At 39.9% G+C, this 18,738-nt stretch overlaps 1 long non-coding RNA gene across 1 annotated transcript in view; it reads left to right on the plus strand.

Annotated features, from left to right (window-relative positions):
• LOC103098065 (uncharacterized) overlaps positions 1–18,738 on the plus strand; it is a 40,665-nt gene that overhangs the window by 5,653 nt on the left and 16,274 nt on the right. The window lies entirely within an intron of this gene.

The following is an 18,738-nucleotide window of genomic DNA, read 5'->3' on the forward strand; positions in this document are numbered from 1 at the left end:
CTTATTAGTTCTTATCATGTGCAAGGTGTTGTGTTAGGTATTGAGGACCCAGAGATAGTCATGACATAGGCTCTGCTTTCTAGTTGCTTAGCGTCAGATAGGTGGAGGCAGTGGGAAACAAGTGCCCAAACAACAATGAGAAAGATAGATATAAGGGAAAGGAGAGGTCCAGGTAAAGGGCTAGGAGAAATCTGATGAAAAGCAATTACTTTCATTTGACAGAGGGCCAAGGTATGGTGGGGTGTCAGGGAAGGCTTTGGGGAATCAGATTTGAGTCAGACCTTCCTTGAAGGAAGAGAGGGACATCAGCAGATGGAGAGAGGTGAGCAACCATTCAAGGCTTTGGAGGTGACATGAACACAGATGAAAAATCAAGTAAACAAAGCAGGAAAGAGCCCCTCTAGAGAGATGTGAAGGGGTTTAGTATGAGATATGGCCAGACATGTAGACTGGAACAATTACTGGAGGATGTTGAATGCCAATGTGAAGTTTATCCTTATTTGGTAAGTAATAAAAAAATCACTAAATATTTTTTTAATAGAGAAGGAATACAATCATAGTGATATATTAGGAAGATCATTTAGATAGCAGTGTGAAGGATGGATTGGGGAAAAAATGTTAGGATCATCATGAATATAAAGATGGAAGGGACCTGAAAACTCTTGTAGTCCAATTACCTCATTTTACAGATTTAGCTGAATGTTAGAGATGAAGCAATTTAGCCAAGATCACACAGGTGGCAAATGGCAGAGCTGTATTTTTGACTCCCAAGCCAATAAACTTTCCACTTGATCACACTGACTCCTGTTGTTAGGGGATAGAGTAGAGGCAGGTGGATCAGTTAGTAGACTATTATAATAGTTAAGGTGAGAATAAATGAGAGTTGGAGGTAAGCTGGAGGAGTTGGAGACATCCTGGAGGTAGAAAAGAAGGGCTAGACAATTAATTGTATCTGTGGAGTGAGGGAGAGGGGAGAGTCAAAATTAACTCTGAAGTTAGTCATCTGAGAGCATAGTGGAGTTATTAACAGAAACAAAAAGTTAGAGTTAGGGGAGAACGTGCTGAATTCAGTTTTAAACATGTTGATTTTGAAGTTCCGGTGAGACATCAAAGTAAAACTATGAGCTATTTGTCAGGGAGCTGGAATGCAAGACTGGAAGTTTGGGGAGAAGCTGGGAAGAGAGAGATAAATTTGGGGGTTTTCTACAAAGATAATTGATGAACACAACATAGATGTATATGATTTGCAAATATATACACACATGTATATATCAGGAAATTTAGTTTCTGATGTTACAAGGTCCTACAGGGATTCCCCTCATCTGATCCCTGTTAACTACAGAAAAATAAATGCCTAATACAGAATCAAACCAATAATTTTTGTTTCTAATGTGTCAGAGGGTGCTGAAAAATGTGATCTAGTTTTTTTGAGTGAAGATAGACTAGATCTATGTTGACTAATACTCCTGCCAAAATCCTATTTTTTGGAGGGTGGGATGGAGTTTTGTACCATTTTTGCTCCACAACCAATGTGTATTTATATATACACACACACCATATATATCTATATATATGATTCATAAGTGATTAATGATCTGTCTATATGCATACATAAGAGGGTCTAGAACAGAACTTTGAGGGACACTCATGATTTAGGAGTCAGCAGGGAAGAGAGAAAAGGTGCAGTCTAAGAAGTGGGAAGAGCATCATGAGAGTCCAGTATCACAGAAGCTGGAGGGAGGAGATTTCCGAAGGAGGGGAGTTTCCTAGTGTCAAATGGCAAATAGGTAAAAGAGGCTGAGGACTGAGAGAAGCCCTGTAGAGCCTCTGAAGAACAGGGGATAAGGACCACAAAGCATGGTTAGGGCAGAAAGAAAAGTTGTGCTTTCTCTTTGAGGCATTGAATCATACAGTTTGTTGGCTGCTGTAAACTGTGAGAATACTTTGAGGATTTGAACAACCACAGATTCAGGAGAACAGATGGAATGTGGTAAGAGTACAGATCCACAGGCCCCCACAACATCACCCACAGGAACCCTCTCCTTTACAATTTAGAAACCTTTGGGGCTAGCTGGCTCAAGATATTGCTTAATAGTGACTCAGAGAAAATGAACCCTGCTTGGAGCCCAGCTTTCATAAGCTGATCCATAAGGTAGGATCATATCTATATATTCCTATGTGTTAAAATAATTTTTCTTTACTTTTGTACCTCCCTAACAGCTTGTAGGCAGCTAGATGGCACAGTTGATAGAGCATTGGGCTTAGAGTTAGCAATACTGGAGTTCAAATCCATCCTCAGAAACTTCTCTAGCTATGTGACCTTGGGCAAGTCACTTAACCCCTTTTTGCCACTGTAGAAGAAAGTCTCAAACCAATCCAGTATCTTTGTCAAGAAAATCCCAAGGATGTAAGTCCATGGGTTCACGAAAAGTTGGACATGACTGAAATGCCTGAACAACAACACTTAAACCTAATAACTCCTAGTGTTGACCCTGTGGAGCTGACCTGTGTCACTGTTCATATAAACTCCATGCCCCAGGACCTGCCACAGGCAGGTGTATGGCTCAATCTTCTTCCAGAACTACCTAACATTAACTGACTGTCATGCTCATTAATTATTCTTCTGAAGTTTTCTGTTTAACATTAGCCTAGACTAAAAGCCCTAGAGGACTTTAGACATCTCTGAATTGATCTTGGTGTCAGATTAAAGGAAGAAGGGGACCTGGAAGAATCTTCTTTGGGTCACAGCTATTTCTAGGTCCTCTCTGGATTTTAGGTAGAAAATTCTGGGCTCTGGAACCCTTGATAGGAATCCTATTTTTCTCTCCCTGAGAGATCTATATACTAGTAAATGTTTAACAACCAGCTCTCTTAAAGGAAAAAATCATGATCCACTTAGTAAGGTTTTTTTCCCCATCACTTTCTTTTATCATCAATAAATCAATACATCAAGCCCAGATTTTTTTGTATTTGCCTATTTTTAAGGTATGATTATACACACTGAAGATTAGGAGCTGGCTTCAGTAGATTTTTGGATCTAGAACACACCTGGCTTAAACATTTCAGGGTTCCCCAAGATCACGCTGGCACCTAAGTGAGGGGCCCAGAATTGGTTCATTCTCCTAGTTTTCCCAGAATCAAAGCTGGTCTGGAGAAAGTTTAGAGAGGACTAATTCAGAATAAATATGGGAGTCTCAGGACTGATCAAGTCCTGATGAGAATCCTTGATCAAATATTCAGTTGATCCTAGAGCAAGGCTTTATTTTTTTTTTTTGTACCATGGACCCCTTTGGCAGTTTGGTGAAGCCCACAGTTCACTTCTCAGAATGTTTTAAAATATATAAATAAATAAAATAAATACATTGGATTTCAAAGGAAACTAATTATATTGAAATACAGTTATTAAACTATAAAAAAAATAAGTTCACCATACATTAGAACCCCTGTTCTAGAGGCTCCTGGGCCTTATGTGAGTCTAAACTTCACAACCAGAGTGTAGAGCTATCCCTTACAGAAAGAATGATTAACCTCCAATGGTATTTTGAAAAAATACAATGGGAAGGTTCATCCAGTTAAAGAAATCTTAAATTTCTGAGCTCTTATTCCCTAGCCAGGGGACCTATGACTCAAAACTCCTGGGGCTTTTTGGTAAAATCAACCTATCCACCTCCCACCCTTAATTTGCCAGCTACATGAATAAGATATATCCTTGTACACACACTAGTCATGTACTGACTGGGTTTTGCTTTGTGACTTTTCCTCTTCGAGGCTGATCTTGCTGCTCATTTGCATCTGATTTTACTTGAATAAAAATGTTAGGGTGGGCAGGTAGGATACAAGTTGAGTTGCCTTGGACCCCTCACCCTAGGAAATCCTGAGCCCTGAGCTTCTCTAAGGTTAGCCCTGGACAAAAGACAAAAGAGGTTGAGGAGAGACGAGAATCCTTACCTTTAAAGTGACTTGTGAGAAAAAAGAAATGGTGTGGTATTTACATCTCATGGCAATCTGTCAACTAAAGAGAAAAAAGTTAGGCAGAACTTGATATAAGGAGCTTCTCTTCAATCTTCCACCAACTCAGTTTGAGGTTCAGAGGTACTCCAGGAAGCTGTGGGTTTGAAGGTAGCCTGCAGTTTTTTGCGGCAGAAATATTTTTTAAAAAGAATTCTAGAGAGAAGATAAGAGCAGGGGAAACTAGTAGGATTCCCTATTGTTTTTACCTTATGTCAGCTACCATTTGCTGACATTTAGGGTTTCTGTTCTCTGCTAAAACAGCAGCCTTTGACAGTTAAAGCAGCAGTATTGTCTGGACATGATTTTTGTCCTCATCCCTGGCTTGGGCTTAGTATAGTTTTGCTTTTCTAGTTCCTTAGGACTGCACCCTTCCATGCCAGAAGTAGCAGTGTATAAAATAAGGGAAGAGAGATTTTGCATTTAGGAGAGAAATCAGTCTCTTGGAAGAGATCAGTTGAAGAGAGAGTGGAGGAGGGGTGAAGAAAAGCTGAGAGTTCTGAGGAGGAATCAGAACTTTGGGGCCAACGACAGACACTTCCAGCCTGGGAAGAGGTGGAGGAGAAAGGTGGCTCTCCAGAAAACTGAGAAGCCCATTCAGTTGAGACCTGCTTTCCCTTCTGAGACCCTGAAACATCTCCACTCAGACTCTCAACTCCAGAAGAGGGATTGTGGATTTGGACTTTGACCAGAGCCAGTCACATCCTTCCCTGGGATATTCCTCTCTCTCTCTCTCTCTCTCTCTCTCTCTCTCTCTCTCTCTCTCTCTTCTCTCTCTCTCTCTCTCTCTCTCTCTCTCTCTCTCTCTCTCTCTCTCCCTTACTTGTCCCTTGACTTATACCTTTAAGGGCTAGTAAGTTTAAGAGTAGGGGCAAGAAAGCACTTGGCAAAAAGGAGAGGTCAGGACTGAGAAGCCTTTGGCCTCCAGACTGAAAGGCCAATCTGTGAGAGGGGAAAATCTTTAGGGTTTTCTTTTATCCACTTTTCATTTTTCCTCTGACATTTCCTTCCTATTTTCAACCTCAGTAAATCATTTGAAATTTAGGACTTTGGTTTGGGGCCTGTCTCTAAATGACATAACAGAGGGGATCAAGAATTGAAATCATTGAGGCAAGATTTCAAGCTGAAATCCTGTCCTCTCCTGTGACCTCTCCAAGGTTTAGGAGGGTCACACTTCTCACCAAGAGACGGTTTGACTTTCAGACCCCAGTGATTCAGGACTGTCTGAGCAAGGAAACTGACCTCTTCTCCTTGGCAACTAACCATTTTCTAAACCCCCGAAAAGGCTAACAGTTAATGTTCTTTAGGGAAACAGAAGTGTAAGAGATCATCTTTCCTCTCAAAGATAGATTTGATCTCAGGAGCCCTGGGCTTCTCTGAGGGAGGCATCTCACCATCCTATCGAGGCAATCCCACTCTAGTCTTCTGTCCTCCATCTCCCAGATAACATCCCTGTTTTTCAAAGGGACAGGACCTGACTTACTTATCTCCCCCCATAAGTAATGGAGGAGAGAAACATTCCCTTCATTCTCTCTCATCCCCTTTTCTCTCCTTCTCCCCATCTCCTCCTTTTACAAGTGGCAGAATCCTGGTCTCTTAGTGTTACTATTGTCCTAGGCATCTAGTACCAGCATCTTCCTTGGCCATTGGGGAGTGAGTAATTTATCAACCCACCCTGCTGAGTTTGGAGCAGTCTGGGGTAGATCATTTCCCTATTTTACTAGTCATTAGGATGGCTAAGTTTTGAAATACTGTTGTTTAATCATTGCAGTCATGCCTGAATCTCCATTTGGAGTTTTCTTGGCAAAGATATTGGAGTGGTTTGCCATTTCCTTCTAATCGATGTCTGAGGCTGAATTGGAATCATGGGCTTCCTGACTCCAGACCTGTACCGCTTAACTGCCCCATTGAAACCCAAAGGTAGTCAAACTCTTTCATGTTATAAACTGAGAAAACAGGCCTAATATCACAGCCTACTTTGGAGACTATTGCAGTAGCTCAGGCATTAGGTAATTAAGGGTCTGAGTTATGTTTAGTAGGTGACTGAGTTTAAGAGATGGTGAAAAAAGCACTAACTATACTTTAATTTGATTGAATGAACATTTGCCTCATACAATAGGCAGCAGCCCATAGACCAAACCTGTTACTATTCATTCAGAGGCTATAAGTTCCATTCAGAGGTGTGTAATATTTAAAATTGGGTTTGACTCAATATGAGAGTTAAAAAATATAAGATTGTGGTTGCCATTTATAAAATATTAGCCCTTAAGTAAAAAAAAATCTTAGTCACTCTGAATAATTTAATATAATATAAATACAGCAAAAGAGAGAGAAGTAGAAAATATTTCCTAGCTAAATATCTTAGCTAAATACCCTATAATTGCCAATCTGAAGAAATTCAGCTCAACTCCAACAAAAATTCCCTCAGGTCCTGATCTCCACATGGAAGTCCAATAACCTCTTCATTATGGGTCTCACCAGTGTAAGCCTCTTCAGTTCCAGTTATCCACCCAGAAAGCCTCTAGCTCAGAATCCTGCTGAATCCTTCTTACCCAGGAGAGTCTTCTTGCTGAAGAGCCGAGGAATGGATGAATCTTTTTTGGTCTTGCCTTTTATGGTTCTTTCCCCTCATCACTTCCTGTCTCTCTCCCACTTCATGGGAACCAATTATAGCCTCCCAAATTGCCTAGCACTGCCCAGGGGGAAGTATCTGTGGGATCCACCTCCTGTCCTCTGAGGGTGTGAACTCTTATCAAAAGGATTCACAAGTTTCTCACTGATTGGGTTAAAAGGATGGGGGTACTCCAATGTATTTGATTAAGTAATGATAAAAAAAATTCCCTTTCACAGGTGAAAGAAATTGTGATTTTACCACAGGTCATAATTTAACATGTTTTTAGCTAGCAGATATGTTAGATCAGGAGGTTCTCATAGAAAGGGATCATGCTTTATCCACTTTTAATATTCTTCATGGCATATAATACAATTAAGACATATAGTTGGTATTTAATAAATGCTTCCCCCTCATTATTCATGATTCGGGGAGCAATGAATATCTCAAGCAAATGGAGCAGAATTCCTGTATGTGGGGAGGGAGGGAGGAAGTAATGGGACATAACATTTGAGAGATGACTTCTAGTTAGAATGTGAAATGCCAGGGAGAATAAATTAAGGAGTTTGGCTTTATCCTATATACAGTGGTTCTCAACCTTTCTAATGCTGTGACCCCGCAATACAGTTCCTCATGTTGCAGTGACCCCAAACCAAAACATTATTTTGGTGGCTACTTCGAAACTGTAATTTTGCTACAGTTATGATTTGGAATGTAAATACCTGATATGCATTATGTATTCTCATTGCTACAAATTGAGAGGTTAAGAACCGCTGCTATATAAAAATGAAAGTATTTTTGGGAAAGACATATCACATGCACACCCATGTCTAGAGGTTATTGGAATGTAGGATTGATTGGGTTGGCATGCATCAGGGACCAGGTGCATAAAGGTATGAAGATAGGAGGGGGGTGGTGGTGGAGAATGAACTCATAATACCTCTAATGCTTGAAGGGTAGAACTATGAAATAATCCTAGAAAGCCAGGCCACAGAAACCTTGAATATCAGAGAAGAGGGTTCATATTTTACATTTTTGGTGATGAAGAATCACTGAAAATTATTGAGTATGGAAGTGATGGTACCAGACCTCTGAATTTAGAGAATCCCTTTGGCAGTGGCTTAAAGGTTGAATGGGAAATAGGAAAAACATTTAGGAGATTGTTACAATAACCTGGGTAAGAGGTGGTGATGATCTGAGCTAAGGTGATATCATTATAAGTGATAGTTATAAGACATTTATCATTTGTCAAACACAGAATCTACTGGAATCTATAGGACTTGGCAACTAAGGATGTGTGAGAGAAGGGAAATTCATTAGGAATTACTCATAGATTTTGAGCTGGGTAATTGGGAGAATGGAGGCACTATTAATAGATATGGAAAAGTAGGGAGAGAAACAGAGGTAGGAGAGAAGATGATGAATTTGGGACATTTTTCATTTTGGTCTTTGTATATTGTGTGTCACTGTGTGCTTTAGGGTGTGGCAATAATAGACACATAATAAAAATTTGTTGAAATGCATTGCATTGAATTAAATGAAGTTTGATATCAATATACCTACATCTATGTAGCAAGATATCTAGGTAAATATCCCTAAGAGGTGATTGGAGATATAGGACTACAGTTTAGGGGGAAAACAAGGGTAGAGATAGAGATTTGGGAGTAACGTGCATAAAGATGATACATGAAACTATAAAAATGTGTGAGATCATTAAGAGAGAATGTAGGGAGACAGCCAGAAACAAATAGCTGAGGTATGTATTTAGGAGGGCTTCTCTCACAACTTTGTCTTCATCCAAAACAGGAAATCAGTGAAGGAGTTAGAAAAGGAGTGACTAGCTAGCCATAGAGATGATGGAATGCCTAGGAAGTAGGAAGAACAGAATCGGGACCGTATAGAATTGTAGAAGACAATACAAGAGATCTCTTCAAGAAATAGAGGTTGATCAACAGATATGATGGCAAAGCTGCTAAGAAATCAAGGAAAATGAGGACTGAGAAGAGGGCATTGTATTGGATTAGAAGATCACTAGGAACCCCTAGTCCAAACCAGGTTGTAAAGAAATAAGGAATAAATGTATCATGAGAAAGTGAGAAAATAAAGAAGTGGGTATAATTTGTACTCCCAAGAAGCTTGGCTGTGAAAATAAGGAGAAAAATTTAATAGTCAAGGGGAAAGGACAGGGTTTGCTTTGTTTCATTTATATTTTATTTTGGTTGTTTGTAAACTAGGACAGACTATAGGTTGTAGGAATGGAGGAGTTGGAAACAGGACTAGAACTTAACTGGTGGGGTTAGTCTTGGAAAGGAAGATGAAAACATATCTTAAAATAGGAGGGAAAGAAGGAAGGATAGATGAAAATATAAGCACCTTTCTTTTTACAGTGGCAAGAAGAGTATAGTAATATTTTGAGGGTGAGAATATACTCTTTATGAGGAAGAAGGTCACTTATAAACTAATTGAAATTGGCACCTGAGACCCTGGTACCTGAACCTCTCTATCTTTTGGATGGGAAAGATGAGAGAAAGATTATCCTTGTATTTTAAAACTTCCTGTCTCCTCAGTCAGCTTGCTGACTGAATTTTACTTTCCCTGGGAACTACAAGAACCTATAACCCTAATGGCTCCTGAGAACTGTTGTGGTCTGTCTCTTTATAAATTGGACACCACTAGCTTGTGGGATGGGATTATATAAGAGTTGGGGGAGGACCTCATCTGTGACTAAGAAGGGAAGTATTTGTATTATACAAAGTCAGTCACTGGGGCATAGCCCTTTCAAATATCCAATCGCTAACAAATTACTTCTGAATGAAAATAGGAATTTCTCTCTCTTCAAAGGCCACTGAATTAGCATCTTTATTGGAATGGAGGAGCTAGATTCTCCATTCAGCTGACTGGTTTAGAGCATACCTAACTCAAATTAGATTGGTACTCAGCAAGAACTAAAGCAAGGACTAGTTGAGTTTTAAGCCAACCTGCCTCCCATTTAGGCATGCACTTACAAAGATTTAGGTCTAGGAACATAACCTAGATTTAGTATCCCATCTTTTCTTCTTCCCACACAGCCTCTTACACATCCTGCCCTCTAAATGATGTAACTGTGGATCCATTTCTTTTGTACAACACATTTATTTGTTCCCATCCAGAAACTTACAGCTGACACCAATGAGGTGGATGAATTACAGGAAAAGAAGGTAAAGGCAATGTGTTTCTAAAGCAGGGCTGACCTCTCAGGCTGAATTGTGATCATAAATGCTGCTTTAAAAAATCCCAAATTGTCCTATAGCTGGAGGATTTTGCCAGACCACTATTCTATTGAAATGCAATAGAAAATTCTAAAGCTATTGTGATCTACTTTGCAGTGGGAAGTAGGTGACAATGGATAAATAATGGGAGTGAGATTATCCTCTTTAATCTTTTATTTTTCTGCTTTCCTTTAAACAAAAGTGATGAACACTTCCTAGGGGGACTCTTCATTTCCTGATTCGTTCCTTCCTTCATTTTGTGGCGGGAAGCTCTATCTTTTGTATTCTCACCTTTAGAAGGGACTGAATTGAGAGGCCAGGAAGTTGTCAGTTCCTAGGGGAGAGAAAATTGCACCCTCCCCCCCACCCTTTTAAGTGCTTGGCATTTCTATGAAATGGAGAGTCACTCCAGAAATGGCCAAAGATTTTAAGGTGAAACCTGGGTGTTATTGGCAGTGAGTTACATAGGTAGAACTTGTACTCATTTTACATTTTTGTAAATCTCAGTCAGAAATTAGACTTTCTGGGTGGTTCTATGACATCCCAGTAAGTGCTGAGAGCCGAAAAGGGTTGCAAAAACTGCAGAGCTAATGAATTTGAGGTGTGGTGGATAAATTCAAGCCTGTCAGTAGACATGGAAGAGGAAGGAAACAGATGGTTTCAGAGAGGAGATGTTGGGAAATCAGAGAGGCTACTCCAGCACTGGGATCCTAAGAGGTGGAAGAAAATGGAAGGGGAATGGAGAAAGAAAACAGGAGGGCAGATTCTTCTAACTCTTCATTTCTCCTCAATATTTCCCTTCTTTTAGCTCTTTTTATTAACAGTTTCTTTTTCTATAACCAAAGCCTTTGCATTTCAATTGTCCTCTACTTCTATTAGGACTCTTCTTTTTGCACTTGTCTCCCAGTCAATGGGGAAATCTGTGAGAGGCATGTTTATTCAAGGAATTCGAAGGAGGCACGCCCTAACCACTGAATTTAATTATAGTATATTTCAAATGTGAAGTGACCGCACACTCCTGCATTTTCTTGGCCACTGGCTATGAGGTCCCACTAGAGTTTATTTGTGTTTTTTATGCTTGGGGAAAGGTTTTGAGGAGAAGCATTTTAACTCCATTAAAAACAATAACCCTGCGGCCCAACAATGCAAAATCAATTAGCTGGGGTGCCCTTTTACAACATTTTCTTCATTTGGCTATTATGTATCCAAGAACACTTGGAAGTGTATTATTAGGAAATGAGTCCTGTCTCAGGTTGCTAGGAGAACAATCTAAATTGATTTTCAATAAGATCTTGGATTTGACCTATGGCTGATGTTACAAAGGATTAATGATTGCATCTTAGGTTATGTTACAGGCCAATCTAACTTTTTGGCAATGGAATTTTCAATATAAGGCAGGGTATCTTCATCTCTTTCTTTTTTTTTTTGTCTGTGTCATAAACCGGCAGTCTCATGAAGCCAATGGATTCCTTAGAATAACGTTTTTCATTGCATAAAAGAAAATGTTTAGGATTACCGAGGAAACTAATTACGTTGAAATGTACAAACAAAACAATCAGCTCTTAGTCCCCAGTTTAGGAAGCTCTGATTTGATGGATAATTTCAAATAGCAAACTAGGTCGATTTAAGATTAAATTTAAATAGCAAAATTGAAATGCCACAGGTTGACAAAAGAATATTCAGCCATTCCAGAAGAACCCGGTCTTTCGGGCAGGTATGTACACTGTTAGGTACTAATAGGAACTATTGTGTATCCAAGCAAGTTCAGTGGGGATGGAAACCTTATATTAGGAATTCTTGTACATCATGGTGCTTACATGTGTAGCTTAAATGGCGCATACCTTTGGGCTTAAGGTCTGTACACACATATCTAGGAAGAGGCATAGAAAACTAATTAACTACACTCAAGCTCCCCAGAAGGTCGAAAATGAAACCCTACAGCTGCGTTGGCAATGCAAGGATAAGAGGAATCTCACAGCTCCGCCACAGCTGGCACTATTTACAAGGGGGAGGGGTGATGGGATACAGCAATTAACTCCCTGGGGTGGGGTGGGAGGAGGGAGACGAGTTTCAAATCACAATAAACAGAATTGGTACTCTCCAACTCTCCTCCAGAGTTTAGAGAAATGCGGGGCGGAGGTGAGGGTGGGGGCGGAGAGAAGAACACTAGAGTTCAAAGGAATTATTTGCAGCCACCTGTTACTAAGGAGGAGGAATTGGCCATGCACTCATGGAGGAGGAGGAGGAGGGGGCGGAGGAAAGAATCATGCAATAGAATAGCCGGAATGAAATAATCCCTTTGGCAAAACGGAGAGCCCAACACTCGCCGAGTAAGCCACTCTCTGGACCTTATAGTTGTGAACTTGTCACCTGGAGAAATGACGTCACTTGGACCAAAAATCCTTTTCTTTCCAATTTTTGTAGTGGAGTTGCGATTAAAAAAAAAAAGTAATTCCACCAAATGCCAAGAAAAAAAGGCAGAATTTGAATTTCCTCAGGAATTTTAGAACTTTTTGTGCCTGAAATACTTCATGATTGCACATGGTATTGCTTACATTTGACATATACATCTATAGTGGTTATCGAATTCATAGTTAAAAATACCTTCCTTCATCCGCCCCCCTTTTTTGTTGTGACATACAGCATTCTTGGCTCTTTAGGGATCTCCAGCATGGAGAGGGGTTCTGTTCAACTCTAAAACTGGAGAAGTCTAGGGAACTGCTTTAACAAGACAAGAACCAATTAATCCTTATATGTGCCTACACTTTGCTAGGTAGGATATCAGACTTAAGAGTCAAGAAGAGGTGGGTTTGACTCATCCTCACCCACCCACTCTCCCCTGTGCCCCCCACTAGCTGTGTGACTGGGAATTCCACTTACCCAATTTGACCTTTGGTTTCCTCTTCTGTAAAATGGGAATAGTAATAATACAGTGACTTACCTCATAAGGCTGTTGCTAGGGTCAGAGGAGAATGCAAACTCCAAAGTGTTTTATAAATATCAATTATTATTAATTACTAAGAAGGGTACAAAAAAGTAGATGCTGCCTATCTTCCAGGATCATAAAGTTTAGTGGAGGAGACAAGATATAAACACATAATTGGTTCTGTTATAGCAAAGGACCCCAAATGAGTAGGACAGCCTTTACATTCTGTAGGAGCTCTGAAAAGTGGAAAAAGTTCAGAGAAGCAAGCTTACCATACATACTGAAGATCTTAAGATGTAAAGTCATGATATGGAGTGTTCTTTTAAAAAAATCAGATCCAGGTCTGTTGGGTGTTTATTGCAAGGCCTTAGGGTAGTCAGTAGCTTTTGAACTCTTCATTTTTTTAGAGCAATAACCATAATATTAAAAACAATATAACTAGGATTTATTAAATTACTATGTGCCAGGTACTTTGCAATTATTATTTGATCCTTATAACAACCCTGGGAGGTAAGTGCTAACATTAAACCCATTTTACAGATGAGGAAACTGAGACAAATAGAGGTTATGCAAGTTGCCTAGGGTCAAATATTCATAAGTATCTGAGGCTAGATCTCAACTCAGGCTCTTCTATTTCCAAAAATAGCAATTTTAACATCTTGTACTTACATAGAATTTTAAATTTTCCTTCTTAATACTATTGGGCTATAAAAAATGATGAACCAGATGATTTCAGAAAAATCTGGAAAGATCTACATGAACTGATGCAAAGTGAAATGAGCAAAACCAGAACACTGTACAATAGTAACAGCAATATTTTTTGATGAACAACTGTGAATGATCTAGGAGTACAATGATCCAAGACAATCCCAGAGACTCATGATAAAAAAATTCCATCTGCTTTAAGAGAAAAAACTGATGGAGTCTAAATATAGGCCAAAAGTCCCTCCCTCCCTCCCTTCCTTCCTTCCTTCCTTCCTTCCTTCCTTCCTTCCTTCCTTCCTTCCTTCCTTCCTTCCTTCCTTCCTTCCTTCCTTCCTTCCTTCCTTCCTTCCTTCCTTCCTTCCTTCCTTCCTTCCTTCCTTCCTTCCTTCCTTCCTTCCTTCCTTCCTTCCTTCCTTCCTTCCTTCCTTCCTTCCTTCCTTCCTTCCTTCCTTCCTTCCTTCCTTCCTTCCTTCCTTCCTTCCTTCCTTCCTTCCTTCCTTCCTTCCTTCCTTCCTTCCTTCCTTCCTTCCTTCCTTCCTTCCTTCCTTCCTTCCTTCCTTCCTTCCTTCCTTCCTTCCCTTTTTCATACTGGTTCTCCCTCTCTCTCAGATTGGAAATGTAAGGGGTACTGATAGGCTGATCCCACTATTCATCAGCAAAGAAAATCGGATTTACTCTGTTTTTGATCTGGGCTGAGTGTTTTTCCATAGAAACACTAGCAATTCCTGCTTCCAAGAGCTCATCATATTAATACAAACTTAGTGTGGATACCAGATGTGCATAGGCCACTGCAGCTCAGAACTTCTAAGCATGAGATCCTTCAGTTTTAAACCTCCTTGGCAACAGGAAAGATAGGTATGTGCCAACTTCTTTGATTTTGAAAGCATTTCTTTACACTGTCCTATTTTATCTTTTGCAGGATAGGTATATATATATATATATATGTATGTGTGTGTACATATATGTATATATATATATATTGAGAGAGAGAAGTAGTAGGTAGGGCATAGGGAGAAATGAAATGAGAAAAAAGTATAAGATGGAAATTCTTTCAGACATATTTTGTACATATCGTTTCCCTTTCCTGTGTCTTCTTTCATCTTGCTCCCCACCCCTCCCCCCCTTAACTGAAAAGACAGTGGGATCCAAATTTATCACATCTTACCTAAACTGGCAGCTGTGTCCAGTGTCCTCAAGTTAGTGAAACACATTCCATTTTGTGTTTGGAGCAGCAAGTGTGTGGATACCTCAAAGGATGCTCACACAATTTGAAACTCCTTTTGTTAAGAGGTATGAATACTGTTTCTGGTTTTCTTTTTTTGCTTTACATACCTCAGGTTAGAATTTTACACAGTAGTTACTCGAGAGAGATACCTCAAACTTGGTATTCTTCAGTGATGGGATTTCCGTGAGCAGGAGATGCAAGCAATAGTGTGACTCAGATCAAATGCTCTAGTTTTTGCTCAGTTGGAAATGTCTTTTTCCTGACGCATAGAAGCTGTCTAAGTGTCGTGCTTCTGGGATAAGCAATTCCTCATCTGTGGGGCTAGATATTTCAAAATGCTGATTTTCTATGCTCATTTTTTGTCATAGATGATAGACCTCAGAGGTCATTTCAATCCCTCTACATCATGAACCCCTTCAGTAAGATCCATTCTTAGTCAGCTCATTTCAATTTGGGGGCTTTACTAATTATTAGGAAGTTCTTTGGTATATTGAGTTGAATTCTGCCTCCCTGTCAACTTCCACCTATTGAACCTCATTCTTCCCTCAGAAGCCAAGTCTAATTTGACAGCTTTCAAATACTCGAAGATAGGCATCATATGCTCTTTCATTTTGTACATATTTCTACTGTGGAGGGCTTGAATACTGTCACCCTTGCTAGCAGGTGACTTGTGCTAGACAGTGGATTCACCTGAAATTAATGAGCAATCAACATTTCCTGCAGGTCAGAGACAGGCAGTGAGGAAGGACTTTGTGCTTTTCTTTCTAACAGTGCAGCCGATTGAAAGATTTCCTCACTATCCCCAGAAAGGTTGACTTTCTCCCTTTACTTTCACCTTTCCCATGTTAGCTTTGCCCAAGGTCTATTTGCACTTCGGTGTCACCTTGGATAGCAAGAGCAGTAGCTCTGAGCCTAGGTAAAAGGCAGACCACATGTTAGGCTTCTGTTACCACACTTCCCCCATCAATAAACATTTGCCCAGCCTTCTCCAGCCCTGAGATGGGGGGCCACTTTCCCCACATCAAACACCCAGGACAACAAGCCCAATCATGATCTCATTCTCACCTAGTTGGAGGGTTTGTGGAAAAGGGAGATAAACTGCCTTCCTTCTGGTAAACAACGCATGGCCGCCTGGAGAGTTTAAAGGTCAAGAAGGAGAACAAGATCAAATATTCCCAGGGCTCTGTACTCTCTAGGGGCTGTCTGCTGAGGGGCTCCAGATCTAGATGTTCCTATAGGTTTCTTGCTTCAAGGTATAATGCTATCTTTTAGTCTACATTACTCTAAATAAGTTATTGGTGGGGTTTCTCCTTTAGATTTTCTGTAATACTTTTGCTGAAGTTTTTTTTTTTTTTTTTGCTATATGTATAGAAATACAGCTAAAGAAATATATGCTCTTAGATTGCTTAGATAGAACGCAGGACCCAGAGGCGGGAAGACCTGAGTTCAAATGCAGCCTCAGAGACTTACTAGCTGTGTGATCCTGGGCAAGTCACTTAACCCTGTTTGTCTCTGTTTTCCTTATGTATAAAATGAACTGGAGCAGGAAATGGGAAACCATTCCAGTATCTTTGACAACAAAACTCCAAACAGAGTCATAGAGAATTGCATACAACTGACCTCTCCAGCTTTCTAGTCAAACAAAAATCAGTTGCAGGAAGTAAAAGCCTCTAAAATTAAACTCTTACTTTAATCTTTTCTTGGAACAAAAATGAAGTTCATCTTTGGGTTAGAGAGCTTTGTCTTGCTTCAAACACAAAATCCCTGACATCTCTAAATGGGGGCTATAGCCTAAGAGAATCTTTACAATACAATAAAATCTACTGTAACAAAACACAGAAAGAGATATTAGGCAATGGAAAATGAAATGTTCCTTTTTTCCAACTAAGACTTAAAATCGAGTTAAGAAGCATTTGAGGCAGAGAGACCCAAGAAGATAGTTCCAAGAGACAGAATTGGCAGAGGGAGAACATTCTGGGGTTGATCAGTCCTCTTACTGCCTAGGTAAGCTACTGGCAGCTCATCAAAGGACACATAGGTGTAAGATTGGTGGGTTGTTCTTTAGGCTTCAGAAGGGCAGGTCAGAGGGAAATTATTAAAAAAAAAATAGGAAGAGCTTGAGCTAGTCCAAATTTCATGAGTGATGTTAAAAGAAATGTAGAGAAAATGCCAGAATTAGTTGTGTACTTTAGTTTGGGTTCTTATTGCTTGTCCTGTCTCAGTTGGGCTCAAAGAGGAGGGTGTGTGAAAGTAAGCCACCAAGCAAAGATGCTGAGTGTTTGGGATCAAAGAATCCTAGGTCAGGTGTGAGGCAGGGGATAATATTAGTTCTCTATCTGAACCAGTTCACTCTATTCATCCTTGCCTTTTGCTCTTTTGTTCTTTTGTTTTTGATTGAATTTCTCCATGAAGTGTTTAGTAATAGCAGCAGAAAGGAAACAGGCTTTATGGAAACTCAAGTGGTTTTCACTGAGTAATAATAATTACTATTATGCTAGGTTTCATTGACTGAGCCTTCTCTGTAGGAGAGTGTTTACAAATTAAACACACTATAAAATATTCAGCCCCTTGCCACAGTTACTGTTGATTTGCATAATCCCCCTGTTTAGGCTCTGGGGTAAGCTATTCCCTAATTAATTATTTAATTCCCATCTGCAGGGAGGCTCAGGGTAAGCAATGTATAAAATTTGGCATGCCCCTCAAGTCAAAGCTGCGATCATGGCAGGCTGCTAGCTTTTTGGGGCCTTGTTTCATAGTTAGGACTGTCTACCTTTCCAATCTGTGTTCTTTCCTGTTCATTTCCCCAAAATGACTAATCTTAGATTTGGCTGATGACTGAAGTGATACTGACCTCCTTGTAACCTAAAATTCCATTATTCTATCATAACCCCCAATACCACACACAGATTGGCCACTGAGGAATCGTTTAGTCTGTCTAGCATGACTTTATAAGGACATTTTCAAGTTCTTCTGAAATTTGGATTGGTGAATGTCTCTGAAAGTTAATATATTTTCCCGTTACCTCATTTTGTATGTGTGTGTTTTTCCATGTGGCAAAACATTAGTTTTATCCTTCAGTCATTTCCATTGAGCTAAAAAATCTATTTTTTTTTTTAGTTTATTTTCAGACTCACCCATGACACTGTCACTGTAGTTCTGGGAATAACAGTACAGCTGGTAGAAGGGATGGATGGATTTCCTCCTTTTTTTTTTTTAAATCACTAGGTGAAGGGGCACATTTATATTGGCAGATTTGGGCTAGCCGCAGGTCATTTTGCCTTCTGTGCTCATACTCCCCTGGGAGAGCTGGAAACACAAGCTTGGTGTTAGTCCATAAAAAAGAAACATTATTTTAAAACTGATGCTTATGAAACATTCCATAGTGGATTATGAGCATTTTCAGGTTGTTCTAGTTTGGTGGTGGGGAGTGCTTTTGGGTAGGGCCCCTGAGTGTGAAGGACAATGATCATTAGTCAATGTCATGATGATTTTCTTCATAAATCACAGAGAAAAAAAATTCCAAGTAACCCTGTTGACTAGGATGCTGCTCTAGGTCAACGAAAAGCACAATACATAATGCGAACTAGGAGATAAATCACTCTTAGCATGAGTAGACTTAATACTGTATGTGTAACATATTCTAAGCATGTGGCATTATTATAGGCATGATAACATGGCGTCATAGAAGGTGTGTTGGTTGTGGAGTCAGAAGGCCTGAATTCAGATTCTGTTTCACATGGTTACTCTGTTCTGATTTCTACCTATTTTGGGAGGGCAATTCCTTTTCTTACCAGTTCTCCATTCTGCTAGGCTTAGTCTATTAGGTTCTTTGAAGTATCCTGGGTCTTAATAGTTAGCTATCTCCAATTGCCCTGGACCTTGGTGGGTTAGACCCCTGCAGTGATACTGATTTCTAGAATTACAACATGCTTAAATAGGTCTTTCTCCATCTTTTCTCTTGGAAGGTTTCGGATTGCGGACCCTGAAGGTTACCAGTTCATCCTTAGATGAATAG

The sequence above is a fragment of the Monodelphis domestica genome, chromosome 1 (assembly GCF_027887165.1).
Source record: "Monodelphis domestica isolate mMonDom1 chromosome 1, mMonDom1.pri, whole genome shotgun sequence".
NCBI classification, from domain to species: domain Eukaryota; kingdom Metazoa; phylum Chordata; class Mammalia; order Didelphimorphia; family Didelphidae; genus Monodelphis; species Monodelphis domestica.